Here is a 16,253-nt window from a genome sequence, read left to right as displayed (position 1 = left end):
TGGAGAAAGACAAGGAGACCCCGCAGCGCTCGGCCCAGAAAGTGTCTTAACCTAACCTAACCCTAAATAATAATAAATAAATACTAATTTACTAATTTCGTCATGTACGAAATTGATAAGAGGGGAAGCTGGGCCTGGGGGGGGAGGGTCCAAAAATCGTTCACTAGGACGGACCCGATTTCAGAGTTTTCTGGATGTTTTATAGGAAGCTCTCTTTTCAATTCTTGTCCTACTAGATCACTTTTATAATAGTTTTTAAATACTTTCTTCAAAGAGTTCTCAACGTAATTGCAATTGCAATACATGATAAGTACACTATACACTGTACATTTGTACATTTGTATTTTGTGTATACTATTACAATACATACACAATAACCCTGAAAAAAAAATGAACGGGGAAGAAATATTCAAAGTTACAGATTTTGGGTTCTAGAGCTTATTTATTGCTAAATTAAAAGCTAAACGGATAGAAAAATACTCCATGGCTGAACGCTTCTTTTTTCTTTTTTAAGCATGCCTAAAAATAAATATATTTATCGATATAATAAAGTACAGGGTTGTAATAAAGATTGATCACGCCCAGCTCTCCAGATATTGAGTTCATTGAGAAATTTATTAATTGTAAATATACCAATGGAAAGAAATAAGAAAAGTTTGTAACTGGATGAATTTTATGGATAACAATTGCAAATTGCAATCATTTATGATTAGTTAAATGGAAATAAAATTCAGCTAATGAGAAGAGACCTGGATAAACTGTATCTGAGCATTTGTGTTGTGTCCTGTAAATTGTCGTTTTTGACTTTAAAGGTCAAAAAATATATTCGTTGGTAATTTGTGATCATATTATTCCAATTCTTGATTGTCTGTTGCCAGTTGAAAAATATGAACAATCCCTTTAAAAAGCTGGATTAATTTGAGGTAATTTTAAACCTTTTAACTATTCCTTTTAGAATTAAAATGAAAAAAAGAAATTAAAACTGAATTTATTCCAAATAAAAATGAAAAATTATACAATTGCAACATTTATTCATTTCAGCACGCTGTGTTAGTAATTTTGAAGTTGAACAGTTTATTCCTAAATATTTTGCCATTCTGTTAGGTTGGCATACCTCTAGTATTTATAGTAGACCAGCCAACATTTGCATAGTTAGAAACAAGTTTGACACTTTGGTTTATCAATTTGCATTGCTTTGCACTGTTTAAACAGTAAACACAGGGACAGGACTATACACTAAAGGGTGCTCCAACGAGAAGAGGAAGGCAAACCACAATAATTGCTCGTCAAAGCCACCTGAAAATCCTCGTCCTTCGAATATATTTTAAATTTTTAAATGTCCAACCATTACAAATTAAAAATAATTAATGAAAATCTGGCAAAAATATGGAATTTTCCCAAACTATTTTTTGTGATAAATATTTTTATCTGCAAGAGTTGGACGTTTTGAAAGAGGATTGATTTTGAGGTGGCTCAAACGAGAAAATGAGGAGAATGGGACTCGGACGAGATGTTGTTGTGCTTGACCTTCCTCCCCTCCTCCAAAAAAATATTAATCTAAACCATCTGAGAGATTAATTGATAGGATTGAATTACGATTCTTTGATTTTTTCAAAATGTGGTTTGCCTTCTTCACATTTAACAAAATTACGAAGATTCCATTGGACTAATTTCGTTTTATTTACAGTGGAACCCATAAAACTGTGGAATAAGAAGACGAAATAATCCTCAAACACAAATATTCTTTTCCTTATATCTATATAACCTGAGCTGAAAACTTTAGAATGGTGGATATCGGAATTAAGGCTTAATCCACTCTTTTTCTTAATCTCGAGATTAAATATTGCTTGTTCTCTACTCATTTTTAATCTCCAGATTAATTATCCGATCAGGATTAAGGATATCCCATTCTAAAGTTTTCAGCTCTGATTTATGCTTAAAAACTAAAACAGCTGGATTAAATACTCAAACATGCATGAGAAAATTAAAGCCCTAGGCAGTAGGCAAGTCATTTAAGTCTTAACAAACTCATGCGATAAAAAGTATTTTAGTGGAGTATGGTAATCAATAATCTTTCTTTCTTTCTTTATCAGATTTACAAATTAATTTACATAAGTTTAAAAGTTGAATGATCCAAACCAATTCCCGTATTGTCTGGAGTAATGTTTATTCGTACCAGCCCGACCAGGTGTACCAGCCCGACCAGGTGTACCAGCCCGACCAGGTGTACCAGCCCGACCAGGTGTACCAGCCCGACCAGGTGTACCCAGTATGTGGTTAACCCAACATGTTGTATACAACAAAATTAGTCAGCGGTACTATAGCGAATTCCGCGTAGAGAAAAAATCGTCACTTAATTCTCACGTTTAATCAATACAGGGCTTAAATGACTAATGAGTGAGCTCGTTTTAAATGTTTTTTAAAGACATCTCTAAAGTCCTTAACATTTTTTTAGTTAAGAGCTCACTGCTATAGTGTACAGGGTTACCCACAAAGGATGAGACTTCAGAGACGACTGTACAGAAATTGCACTATCTGTTTCCTTGTATTCATATTTCTTTGCAACAATAAACTTCTTTCTTTCTTCGCTAAATCATTAAATAATACATTTAAAGACAACATTCAAGGCAGAAGACTTAATTTAACCTTGGTACTGTCATGTTTTAAGAGGTTAGGGTCGTCTTTACAGTCTCATCCTTTGTTTATGACCCTGTATAAGTAGGAAAATTTATCTTTGTCATCGCTCCATTAAAAAATCTTTGATTTAACAAAAAAGTTTTTTTTCCAGGTTAAATATGCAATATTTAATTGGCTCAGGTGACATTTAGTCGAGGAGTCAGTAGTCAGTAGTCACTGCAATTTTAGGCCTGATTTAGATCAAAACTTTGAACTTTTTGCATTAAAATTAATTAGTTTTTAACTGTGATGAAGCAATCAAATATGCTAACAAGGTTGCAATTAAATGGACTGGACAATTTAACTTGGTTGGGATTAAACTGTAGGGTGTATCAACTTTTTTAAAACTTTATTTTGGGGATTTTTTTGGGAATGCTTTTTGTCGTTTTAGAGGATTTTCATTTCAATTCAACCCATCTGGTAATTCTAGCATTAAAGTTGCTCTAATGTTCAATATCTCCATCAGTTTTTAAGAAACAAAGAAGGGAGACCACTTTCCGGAAACCTCATAATACGTACATTGTACAATCTTGTTTGATACACCTTTTAACGGAAAAAAAACCGATTATTTTCAAATAATAGGGATTTTTTATAAAATTATTAGAAACTAGCTGAAGTGCCAGGCGTTGCCCGTGGAATTTTTTTAATCTGAATTTGGAAAAAAAATTAGATTCAAAAATGAATTTCTTTTTTAAAAATCTAATTTTTTAACCTATGTTACCCTCGGGGGTACCAAGTGTTCCCTCAAAAAATTTCATCACATTCGGTCCAGTCGTTTGGCCAGCTATAGCTAACATATATGCAAATAGATATATAATATAGATTGGGTCTAGGGTAATCCAACTTTGAAATATCAATGGTTTTCACCACTGGGTTGCAAAGATATAGTTATTCGAAAATTTGAGTGTGTGCAGTCATAATTCCTTTTCCTGCACAACCTTTACTTTTGGAGGGTTTTCAACTTTTCCTTTTTTTATAAAACTGTTTTGGATCTAGCAATCTAGCATGGCAAATCAGATGGATTCAGTCTGAAAATTTCCTCGGTAGAAATATTATTTTTTTAAATTTAATAAGTTTTTAAATCTCAGTTAAAGACTTTTTTAGTCACTCCTGTATGCCGAGTCCATTATCGCCTGATCCAGTCAGGGTTCAGTCATGTGTTTGTTGTCTATTCTAAACCAATAGAAATTGCATGGCGGTAACATCTATCATTCTCTCTATCTCATCATCCAATTAGAAATCCTTATATCGGCGCTATACACTAAATGGAAATATTTACTTCTACTGAAATTATAGTGTAGTATATATAGTTCAATAAAATTAACCTTATTTTATAAAAATTATCTTGTGTATTATTTTCCAAATATTACTTCATACAATTAGATTCCAGAATCTTCCATGAAGAAAGAAAATTAGGGGGAATCATGTTTACAGGTGTAAAATGAACCATATTTAACTGCTTGATGCAGTTTTGTGCATGTCTGGGTGCCTGGCTGCATTGAAACAAAGCATAAGCATTTAGTTCCACAGGGTCGCGTTTTATTCAATAAATACAACCGCGTTAAAAACGGAGCAAAGTATTTTTTAAATTGACAAATAAATACAAATTTCTAGAAAAATATTATATTTTTGCTTTTTTCAATTTTCATAGATTATCTTTTTTTTCAGCTTTTTACAATATTTTTGTTTATTGTTAGAAATATAACTTTTATAATAATAGATGAATAGAACGGAGAACTGGTTAATGGCGTCCTAATCGTCTAGTGAACTTTTGCACTAAATTCAAATAAAACTTTGTTACAGAAGGAAAGGGGGGGTTGGTCCGGAAAACGGTGCAGAAACCTGTGCAGATATTTCTCCAAACATTTATATTTAAACAATAGACGCTTACTAAACTTTATTTTAAACTATAGCTTTACCCCGGTACTATAATTGTAGTATGTACAAGGATACCGGTCTAGTCTTTACTTGTACCAGCCCGTCTAGTGAACCCCGGATGTAGTTGACCCAACACATGTTCAGCAACAAACGTAGGTAAATTGATCCAGTGTGGCTTGAGAACCCAGCTTTGGCCTGGAAAGTAAAATTCAACCAACTTAACGTAGAATTTTTAAACCAAGCTAAGAATATTTCCTTGGTTTTACCGAATTCTTCGACCATCTTTGAGGGAAATCACTCAAGTCTTTTGCGAGCTATGATCGGAATCACAAACAAACAGAGATTGCTCTTTATTGATTTTAAATGTGTTTTTACAAGACATAATCCTGTAAATAGGGTTGTGCAAAGAATAACGAACGGACGTGTTTAAAGACTAACAAGAAACATGGATTTTTAATTTTTTTATGAACGAAAAGATTGTTGAATCTCAAAAAAGAACCAAAAAATTTAAAAAACGAATTGATACTTTTGTAAAACTCACAATTTTACCAAAAATAAAACATTATTTTGAATAATACAAAATTATACCTTTCATTTGATGGTTATATATGAAGGGCATTAACAAATGGAAGTTTGTTAGAAGGAACGGACAATTCTAAAACTTTTAACTACGGATTAAGAAAAAGCTAGAACGCCAGCCCAATTCTAACTATTTAATATCTTTCTCAAAACGAATTTCATATTTTTAATTGCAGATCTATTAGCTAAAGATCTTGTTATGAACACAAAAAAATGTGTTATAATATTTTTAAACATATGCTTACATTACAAAGTTGTACACGAGGAAAATATGTCAAATCTGTCAAATAGAAAGTAGAAGTAGAAAGCTTAAATTTTTAAAAACCCATTTATCGATGTTTCGCATACCAAAGTAACACACACCATAGTCTATCCCTCTTTTAACATCATTGGTTAATCTGCTGTAACAAAAGTAAACACTCTACCCTTCTTTTATCATCATTGGTTAATTTACTACAGCTAAAGTAATCACCCTATCCCTCTTTTAACATCATTGGTTAATTTACTACAGCTAAAGTACACACTCTACCCCTCTTTTAACATCATTGATTAATTTACTACAGCTAAAGTAAACACTCTACCCCTCTTTTAACATCACTGTTAAACCAATTTTACAAGTTTGACTTGATTAAATATTAAAATGTAGTTAGCACGGATCCAATTAAAAATAAAGTGCGAGTTAACAGTTTATAGACTCTCATCTTTAACTTAGGTTAAATTAAGTTTTCTATATCTTCTAGTGATTAGTGACCACTTTTTTTCCTGTTCTCACTTTCCTACCATGCGACAGGAAGTAAACGTATAGTCGGAGATCTAAACACTAGGTTAATTTACTCATGGTTACCTAATACAGTACTAGACAGGGAGATCCAAACACTAGGTTAATTTACTCATGGTTACCTAATACAGTACTAGACAGGAAATAAACGTAGAGTCGGAGATCTAAACACTAGGTTAATTTACTCATGGTTACCTAATACAGTACTAGACAGGAAATAAACGTAGAGTCGGAGATCTAAACACTTGGTTAATTTACCAACTCATGGTTACCTAATACAGTACTATACAGGAAATAAACGTAGAGTCGGAGATCCAAGCGGTTACTCAAAGTTGCATTAACTTTCCAGACGGGATCGACTTTCTCACTTATACTTTTATTCAATTTTGAGAGAGTTTTTATCCGGCATTTTTACTCACAATTCCATGATCTTGGGTATGAAAAGTTTCTTATTTGTTCCGAGGCAAATTGAAATAAGTAACATTTTATGCCGGCAAAGCAAGTTTTTTTTTATTTTCGCGGATTTTAATTTTAAAAATCGCACATTTTTATAAAACTTGAAATGAGTAATTTATTTATCCGTCTTGTGTTACTATTTAGGAAATTATGTTTTTGTTGTGATTTTAACACAAGTGAGTCGCATAGATAAATATTTTAAAACATGTAAATTTTAAAACTGAATTAAAGCACTGTTTTCAGCTTTAGTTTTTAAGTTCTCAGTCAAATTCTCATCTATTTTTGCATGTGAGCTTGCAACCTTTGGATCGCTATGAATGATATACTATTTAATAGTCACTTAGCAATATTGATAAAAATAACATCCGATTTGCGTGTTTTCGATCCTAAGAAGTTTGCGATTTTTATTAAATTTGTATACATCACCCTTCTTTGATACACTCCGGATGTTTGTAAGGTCAAATTGGTTTTTGAAACTCGTGTTTTACTTGTAAATGGATTTATTGTATACTTTAAACAATATCTTTTAATTATTATTATAAAGAACGAACGAGGATTTCCAGAGATACAAAAAGTTCAAATTTGAATGTTCTTGCATTAGAATTCTGTAATGTTTAGAATTAGGTTGAGAAAAGTTTTAAAAGTTCATTAAATAATAGTTTGTTTTAGATTTGTTTGTTTTTGATCCTTATCACCAGCAATAGATACAGAGTGTAGTTCTAGATACAGGTCAATAGGGATAGATGGATTATCGTCAGCTGAATGGAGGAAGAGTGAGGTAAGGAAAAGAAAGAGGAAGGTAAATGGAAGGGATGGAAAAAGAAAGAGGAAGAGGAATGGAAGGGATGGAAAAAGAAAGGGGAAGAGAATGGAAGAGGAAACGGAAGGAAATTGCAGTAAATAGAGGAAAAGGATGAAATGGAAAGAGGAAGAGTAAAATGAGAAAAATAAAAGGAAAGAGGAATGGGAAGGAACGGAAGAAGGAAGAGGAAGGGAAGGTAAAGATAGAGAAGGAAAGGAAAAGGGAAGGAAGGAAAGGGAATAAAAGGGAAGGAAAGGGAAAGAAAATGAAATAAAGGGAAGGACAGGGAAGGAAAGGGATGGAAGGGGAAGGAAAGGGAAGAAAAGAAAAAGGAAGGAAAAGGGAATGAAAGGAAGGAAAGAGGAAGGAGAAGTTGAAGGAAATGAAAGACGAAGGGGAAGGGGAAGGAAAAGATGAGAAAGTGGATGGGGAAGGGTAAGAGGAACAAAAGGAAAGCAAAGAGGAAGGGAAAGGAAAGGAAAAAGGAAGGGGTAGGAGAGAAAAGAGGAAGAGGAAGGGGGCGGAAAGGAAAAGGAAAGAGAAAGAGGAATGTGAACGTGAAGAAAATGAAAGGAAATAGGAAGAGGGGTTGGAGGAGGAAGGAAAAGGAGAGGAAAAAGGAAGGGTAGGAAAGACGAAAAGAATTGGAAAGGTGAAGTGGAAGGGAAGAGGATGCTCAAGGGAAGGGGCAGGGGAAGGAAAGGGAAGAAATAGGGGTAAGCATAATAGGCAAGAAGGAGAGGTGTAGGGGATTTGAATGCTAATTATTCTCGTCTTTCTATAAACCTATTAACTACAGCATTAAAGGACTTAATGCATTCACAGCAAACTACACGGTTTCTAGTCCCCAAGCTACTGTAGGTAAAAGGACATTAGGGCGGATACAAAAGGGGGGCGGGGGTACCTTGACCCCCCCCCCCAGATTTTGAGGCAAAAAAATGTTCCCAATTTGCTAAAATTATTTTCAAATTAAAGAAAGAAAAGGAAAGAACTAGGAACATTATAAGCTAAAAAAGGAACAATACAATAATACAAATGTTGGGTTGGGTGAGTTAGGAACAAAAAAGAAAGAACTACATTAGGAACATCAAAAGAGGAACAAAAGAACGATAAAATGGGAACTATAGCAGGAATATAGCCTATTGAGCCACCTTGTGTGAAGCAAAAAACTAGGAGTTTCATACATACACGAAGAACATAAGAACAGTAAATGAAATACATGATCTAAGGAGCAATAAAAAGTTTTTTAGGAATTAGGAACAAAAATAAAGGATCAAGGACAGAAATTTAGGGTCTAGAGACACAGTGTTAGGAATAGGAACAAAAATAGGAACAAAAATGAAAAAACAAGGAATTAGGTACAAAAATGAAAGAACTGGGAACGTAATTCGTAAAACATGAAATGATGATAAACACATGAAGGTACAAAAAAGGAAACATACATATGCGCAAAAAATGTCATTTACACTAAACATGAATTAGGAACAATAGTTAATTAGAGAAACATAAAGCAAGTTAAGAGCAAAAAGAAATTACTAGGAAAGTTTTCCGCAAATGAAAAAATAAAAATAATTGGAAAAGAAAAATGAAAGAAAGAAAGAAAAAATGAGAAAATTGGCATAAAATCTATTTTTTGTGTAAAAGATTGAGTGCTTTCTGAAATATGTTATTTGGGAATTTTATTTCTATTCTATCTTGTGTAATGATTATTTTATTTTGTATTTTGAGAAGCTTATCCTTTTCCCTTCTTTTATTAGATTTAAAATTATAATGAACCATTGTACATCGTACTCGTACATCGACATACAAAATATAGTCAGGTTTAGGAGAAGATGTTTGTACACATCCTCAAGCTTTCAGGAAGTTTTTTTTCGAATTTCAGTTTTGAGAAAACTGAAGATTTGATCTTTTTATCTTTACAGGCATATACAATTTACATCCTTTACTTTCCCTGTATTCAAAATTAGTCTTGGCTATTCGTAATTCAAGAACCGAGAAGAATGGAGAGAAATTGTTCGAGGGCCTTATGTCCCAACAGGGAGGAAGAGGATTAAGTAAGTAAGTATTCAGTAATAAAATTTTTTAGTAATACATTTATTTATAGATTAACTCAAATCTATACATCTTATACCTCCAGTTTTTTTTATGTTTTGATGCAAATAGCTTCTCGAAAACATAATACAGGCAAAATATCTAGTTTAACTATAATGTGTAATAAGTTAAAAATCTATTTTTATTAGTCTTTAATCATTAATTTTGACCCTTTGAGTTTTTCAGATCAAATAAATGTATCGCCTGCGGCGCCCCTCTATTTTTGTTCCTACTTAAAGATTTTGTGTACCTAAAATAATCTATCACCCGCTGGCTTAAATCCTGTTTCCTCTCATAAGGACAGTTTTATTTCAAGGACAAGAGAGGTTGCTTCTAAGCTCATGTACATGATAGCTTATTGACATACAATATTATTATTATAAAGATTTATTCACACAGAAAGATATAAATACCTATATTTGAACAATAAATTGAATATAAATACATACAGGGTGTCCCAATAAACATGGGAATTCGATATCGTCTTTTTAAATAATTCTTTGATTTAGTATAGTGATACCTACTGAGAAAGCTGTAATCTGTAAGAGTTTCGTCTGCTAATTTTGTTTGTTTATGTTTTGACTGCTGCCTACTGTTGCATAGAAACAGAGTAAACTTGTCCGTCTTCATTGTTCATCTTGCGGAGACATTATAGACACATCTTTACGTCTTTTAGCCCTTTTATAAAATAAACTCTAGCAGACAAAATAATATTATGGCTTTTGAAATTAGGTATTAGAATGCTTATTAATAACAAAGACTACATCGAATTCGTCAATGAACTCCCATATTTTTGGGACACCCTGTATATAAATATATATATATGAATATAAATAAATGTCTTTCATGAAATTTGCAACAATTGATGATTTATTTGTCGTAGAGAAACTTTCAAACTTCTAAATTTTAAAACATCAAAGTATTCGTGTGGTAAAACATTTGCATCATTGCAAATCTATATTTGGCTTGGTGTTTCTTTGCATCCAATAAACGTGTAAACCACCAAGTATTCGTGTGGTAAAACAGTTTAACCTAATCCGATCATGCTAATAAAGACAGGAAAGGTTTTGGCTAGCAGAAATAAAAAATTAGCCTAATTTAATAAAAATTTTGAATCCACAAAAAAAAGATGTCCGCGAAATTTTACAGTGTAATTTTATTATGTCAAAGTAGAATAAGGCTAATTGATCAGAAACAAAATGCTCAGATTTTTATTACAGTGAGAACCAGAAAACTTTGGAATAGGAAAACGACATAAAAGTGATGATACACAAATCCAACAGGTCTACTAGTAAGGTATATTGAATCACTTATTGAGTTAAATGGGTCTCTTAACACTGCACAATTAATGTACCTTATGTCATTTGAGCCATTTTAAGTCATACCTTGAGTATGAAAGTCATTTTCATATTTCAGAGTTATCTGTAGAAACGAAGTCAAGAAGCAACAATAAGATTATAATTGCATAGTTAGGTTAATAAATCTAAATCATTGGTTTAAAAAATTAGTCTAACAATTATTGCGTAATTTGCATTTAGTCTTAATTAAGATTCTATTATCTAATTATCTATATTTTTAACATTTTATCCCCCAACATCCAGCACTTAAATATCAATAATGATGCGAAAAATAACCCAAATTACTAGAAACACCGGATAAAAGTAATTATAAGGATGCACATTACAGCAGTGAGCAGTGCATTTTCGGTAAAATATTTTTAAAATATTCGGGAGCCGTATTTACACTATTTAATGTTTCTTCAGTAGAGGGTTAAGTGATTATGATAACATGGAAATATAATTTTAAAATGTTGTCTTTTTACTCCAAAATTAGTTTCTTATCCGGGCTGGAATTATTTTCGGAAATTGAGGCTTAATTCGCTTATTGCCATTTTCAATATCTTGCCTGANAGAAGTATTCTTATCAAATTTCAGAATTTTTTTATTTGTAAATTTTTTTTTATATTTTTTCTTTCAGAAATATATTTTTTCAGTATTTTTGGGTGTACAACAATGGGCTAGTATATTTTACATTTAACATCCTGGATTTCCACTAGTTAGTGTATATAACGTGAAAATCCGCTGAAGAAAAACAAGGCAAATCGGTAAAAAGTTTGAAAATTCAAAAACTTGTAAAAACATTGAGTTGTTATTTCCTCCATATATTCCTGTCAAACATTAAGCGCTGAAATGTTTTGATCAGAAAAATTGCAAGAAGTGAAATATTAAGAAAGTTGAAAGACAAAGACGCAGCAAAAACTCTCTGATTAACCTTGGATCCAAGATTTGTATCTGTCAATTCATCCTAGGCTCTACGCGGCCATATTGTTAATTCATCCTAGACTCTGCGCGGTTGTATTGTGTCTATCTGATAATCTAACAAAAAGTTGTCAATGATCTCTCCGCTTTAATAGATATCCGCTAGATGTCCTCAAAAAAAGCATGATTTTTAAAAATTGTTCTCAAAATATCAATTTTTTTAACAGGTAAACTTTTAAATTGCATCAAAGGATCCACATAGATTCAGCCTTCTCATAAAATTGAACAGGATAGACTTGGAAGTGTCGCAAAGCCTTGGGCTTTGGCTTTTTTGTAGCCCTTTACATGCATACATTTTAGCACTATAAAACACTTGTTGTTAGCTTTGGTTTTAAGAAGTTCTCATATATGACTTTTGCTTGAGAGCTTAAGACTATTAAATCACAGTGAGGAACTGATAACTTGCCTCAAAATGTAATTTTTATCATGTCTATATCTTTAAAACATGGTGTAAACCTTTGGTATTTCAAACCTTCAAACAGAAATTACAGTTTACAAAGGTTTACAACATCATGTTGCTGGGCACGTTCCAATTTTTCAACCCGTTTCGTATACGGTTTGTTCCAATCCATCGCCGTTAGTTTTAGAAGATAAAAACGAAACTTCGTTTCTTTAACGGTAATTTCCGTTTTTGTTAAGGTACCCTTGGTTAACAATCTCAATTTTAACGGAAAATTTTCAACAGTTATTACAGAATTAACAGCGTTAACGTGAAGCGCCGAAATTTTTATTTTCAAAACATTTAAAACATCAAAACACGTAAAAATATTTTTTTTTACAAGTTTAATGTTAAAAGTTTAAAGTTTTCACCTTATATATTCGATCTTAAATTGAAGTGAACATTTAAATTCTAGGGGACAGGTAACCCCTCCGCCGGACTCCTGTATACGCCCCTGAACTCACTTTAATAATAGAGAAAATAATAAACATTATTTCTGTTGGAAAGTCTAACACTAAAAATTTCCCAAAACCCATTAGCCTGGATTAAGTTCTGTCCAAGCCAATTATGCTTAAGTGCATGTCATTAAAATTATGTCATGCTTGAATTAATTTAAAATGTTCAATTAAGGAATCACTAAAAGTTGTTATATTTAGGAAATTTGTATATAATGACTATAAGCACAAAAATAGCTTCACCATGAAATAAAGTGCATTTTGTTAATTACGTATTTACGGAAAAATTCAAGTCTCAAATAATAACAACGGATTGAATTCAAACGGATAAAAAAGCAATTATAGATTTTAAACTGGAATATTTTATTAGAACCAAATGGTATTTAAAAATTAATCCAACCCTGTACAATGTACATGAGTATCAGGGATCATAGAAAATAGATAGTATCCCCTCATCAGATTTTGCATAATTTCTAAGATATCATAAAAACTTTGCTTATGTCAATTTATTAAGTTGGCAAGGAAAATGGTGGGAAAATGATGGAAATATAAAAATGAGTGGGAAAAAGCAGAGGGGGGGGGGGTGGTGTTTAGGAAGTTTTCGACGGCTGCTCTTATGTAAGTATAAGTACCTGTTGAAATAATTTTTTAGGAGAGGGGGTATTAGAGGGGAGGAGGTGGTGGAGAAGGGGAGGGGGGTTAGGAGGGGATATGGAGGGGTAGAGGAGAGAAGTAGGAGGGAGGGCAGACCTTGTTGTTTGTTTCTTCAACTGTTCAACTCAATTTATCACATTTTGCCGGGATCTCAGGGATCTTTAAAGGACTACAGGACTACAGATATACAGGACCACAAGACTACAGAACTACAGGACCACAAGACTACAGAACTACAGGACTACCGGACTACAGGACTACAGGTCTACAGGACTACAGAACTACAGAACTACAGGACTACAGGACTACATGACTACAGGACTACAGGACTACAGGATTACAGAACTACAGGGCTACAGAACTACAGGACTACAGGACTACAGGACTACAGGACTACAGGATCACAAGACTACATAACTACAGGACTACAGGACTACAGGACTACAGGACTACAGGACTACAGGACTACAGGACTACAGAACTACAGGACTACAGGACTACAGGAATACAGGAATACAGGACTACATGACTACCGCTGACTACAGGATTACAGGACTAAAGGACTACAGGACTACAGGACTACAGGACTACAGGACTACAGAACTACAAGACTACAGGGCTACAGGACTACAGGACTACAGGACTACAGGACTACAGGACTGCAGGACTACAGGACTATATTATTGCACGAGAATAGTAGCACAGCATTTTAACAAACTTTTTGGTGTTTTTTTCCTTTAAAAATACATTGTGTTTAAAAACTAACTTACTAAAATCTTAGAATGAAAATGAAATAAAAGCAATACTCCAAATTGATATTGATTTTTGACAATAATATTTAGTTTTCCAAACAAATGACCAATAAAACTATTAAATTAAAAAAAAAACTTGCCAGAAATTTTTTTTTAATAAACCTATTAATTAAATATTAAAATTATAATGATAACATTTTTATGGAAAAGGGTTATTTTTACGAATTGGACATGGTAAAATATTAAAATGTTAAAATGTTAAAATGTTAAAATGTTCAAATGTTCAAATGTTAATCAGATTTTCAAAAAGGATATTTGAATTTCACACTTAAGCTAAATAATTAAAATTAAAAGTATACTTTTAAATATTTCAAATGTGTATTTAAAGAAAACTTTAAATATATAAATGAATGTAGAAAGACTAACTCTAAATATAAATGAAGCGGATACTACAGGATCCAGAAATCAAATTCCATACAGACTTCGTTTTGAAGTTACAGGTCTAAAAAACGCAGTGACTCTTAATTGTATATATTGGATACTACTTTGATTGGAGGTAGTCTTTAATTTCATCTTTAGAAAAGCCGCGCGTGCCTGTCTACATAACCCCGTAGGCTCCAGGCGAGTTTTAAAGCTGTGAGCAGGAACAAAAATCATCTTCTTCTCCGCTACAAAACCACTATGTATTTGATGTAATATGGCAAACCCTGCTTTAGGATTGCGCAAAACAAATTATATGTTATCTGCAAGAACAAAAAAAGTAGGATTTTATGTAAGTAGTTGTGAATGAATAAGGGATGGGGGAGGGGGGGCTAAAGCCGCTTTACATACTGTTTGATCTTTTTTTCATTAAATCTGAAAATAAGGTTTATAACGGTATAGCTGTTGTCGGGCAGATTGAAAATCGTTATTAAACTGCGCAGAAATATCAAATTATAAATTATATAATAAGATATTATGTAATATACTAGACTGTCAGGGTATTTCACGCACTCTTGTAATAATTTTAGCTTTTAAGTGATATTTCACCTAACAAAATTTTGTTATTATTCTTTTTAAAACGTCGAGTTGTAGGTTTTTTTCATTAGTGGGATCCACATAGATTNAATCGTTCTCTTATAGGTAATTACCCTTTTTTTTACTATACAGAGGTTTGGTCCATTATCATTTCCGAATTTAAAACTCAGCTCCTTTTTTGTAAATTCAATCTTAACTAGTGAGTTATATTGAATCAATTTGACGCTTTACATTGAATTAAAGTGTAACCTTAAATCAAGTAGTTAGTTGAAATCAAATCAATTTTGTCGCTTTTGGTAAAATAATTAGCCATTTATATCGAATACATTCGTCAGTTACCTAAAATGAATTTTCAACCTAAAATTTAATTAATGTTTAAGTTGCGGTATTCAACTTAGTTGAAAGTAAAACAATTTGTCTTTTATCTGAGTCAGATCAGTTAAAATTGAAAAAAAAAGTTGGTTACATTAATCTTTTGAATCTATTTGTATGTTGTAGTTCACTGGTCTGCTTAAATTAGTTATAAATGAATGAATCTGTACCCAGTCCACAGAATACACACTACACAGACTGCTTATCTCCTTTCACAGGGTGGGCTACGTAGGCCTAAGTTGACCCGGCACGACATGCTACGTTTTTATGATAGGTTTTTAGAGTGCCATCTCATGGCCACTTGTTGAATATAATACCCATTAAGGAGTTAAGTTATTCAACCTTTAAAGAAATACTCCAATTTTAAACAAGAAACATAACATTTATGAATTCAGACTTTTTTGAAGATTTTGTGTTTCGTACCCAAAGGATCCTTAAACATCCCTGAATACAGATGTTTGCTGATTGGTCGTGTACAGTACTTGTACACAATAGAACATGCTGTGGAAAATATCGCATATTTTAGCTGATAATCAATCTCTGTAACTCTCTTATCTCTGACACGGTCCCTCACTGTTACATTTAACATTGTACATTATATGTAATATGTGTACACTGTACAGTGAACAATCTAAATTGTACATATTGTTAACCCTTCTTAGGGTCTTGTTACCATGTACATTGTACAACTATTTAAATATATTTAGAAAAGTCTCGGTATTGAAAACACATACAGCTGCAGTAGTCTGTGTAGGTTTAAATATTTCACGTGTGAATTTAGAGAAGAAAAAGGGGAAGTTGGCAAAAGGCCCCTCCCCCCCCACCACCATTCTTTTCATGTTTAACACGGGGAATGACTTGTCCACATATTTGTGGGATTTTGTTGCTTTATTTTCCGTCAAAAATTCATAAAAATCTTATTTTTAGGTTTCCATTTTCCCAGGACAAAACAGGATGATGAGAGATGGCCTAGATTTACAGGGGGG

The sequence above is a fragment of the Eurytemora carolleeae genome, unplaced genomic scaffold (assembly GCF_000591075.1).
Source record: "Eurytemora carolleeae unplaced genomic scaffold, Eaff_2.0 scaffold139, whole genome shotgun sequence".
In the NCBI taxonomy this organism is placed as follows: domain Eukaryota; kingdom Metazoa; phylum Arthropoda; class Copepoda; order Calanoida; family Temoridae; genus Eurytemora; species Eurytemora carolleeae.
The sequence above is the reverse complement of the archived record's forward strand: the minus strand, read 5'-3'. Positions refer to the sequence as shown.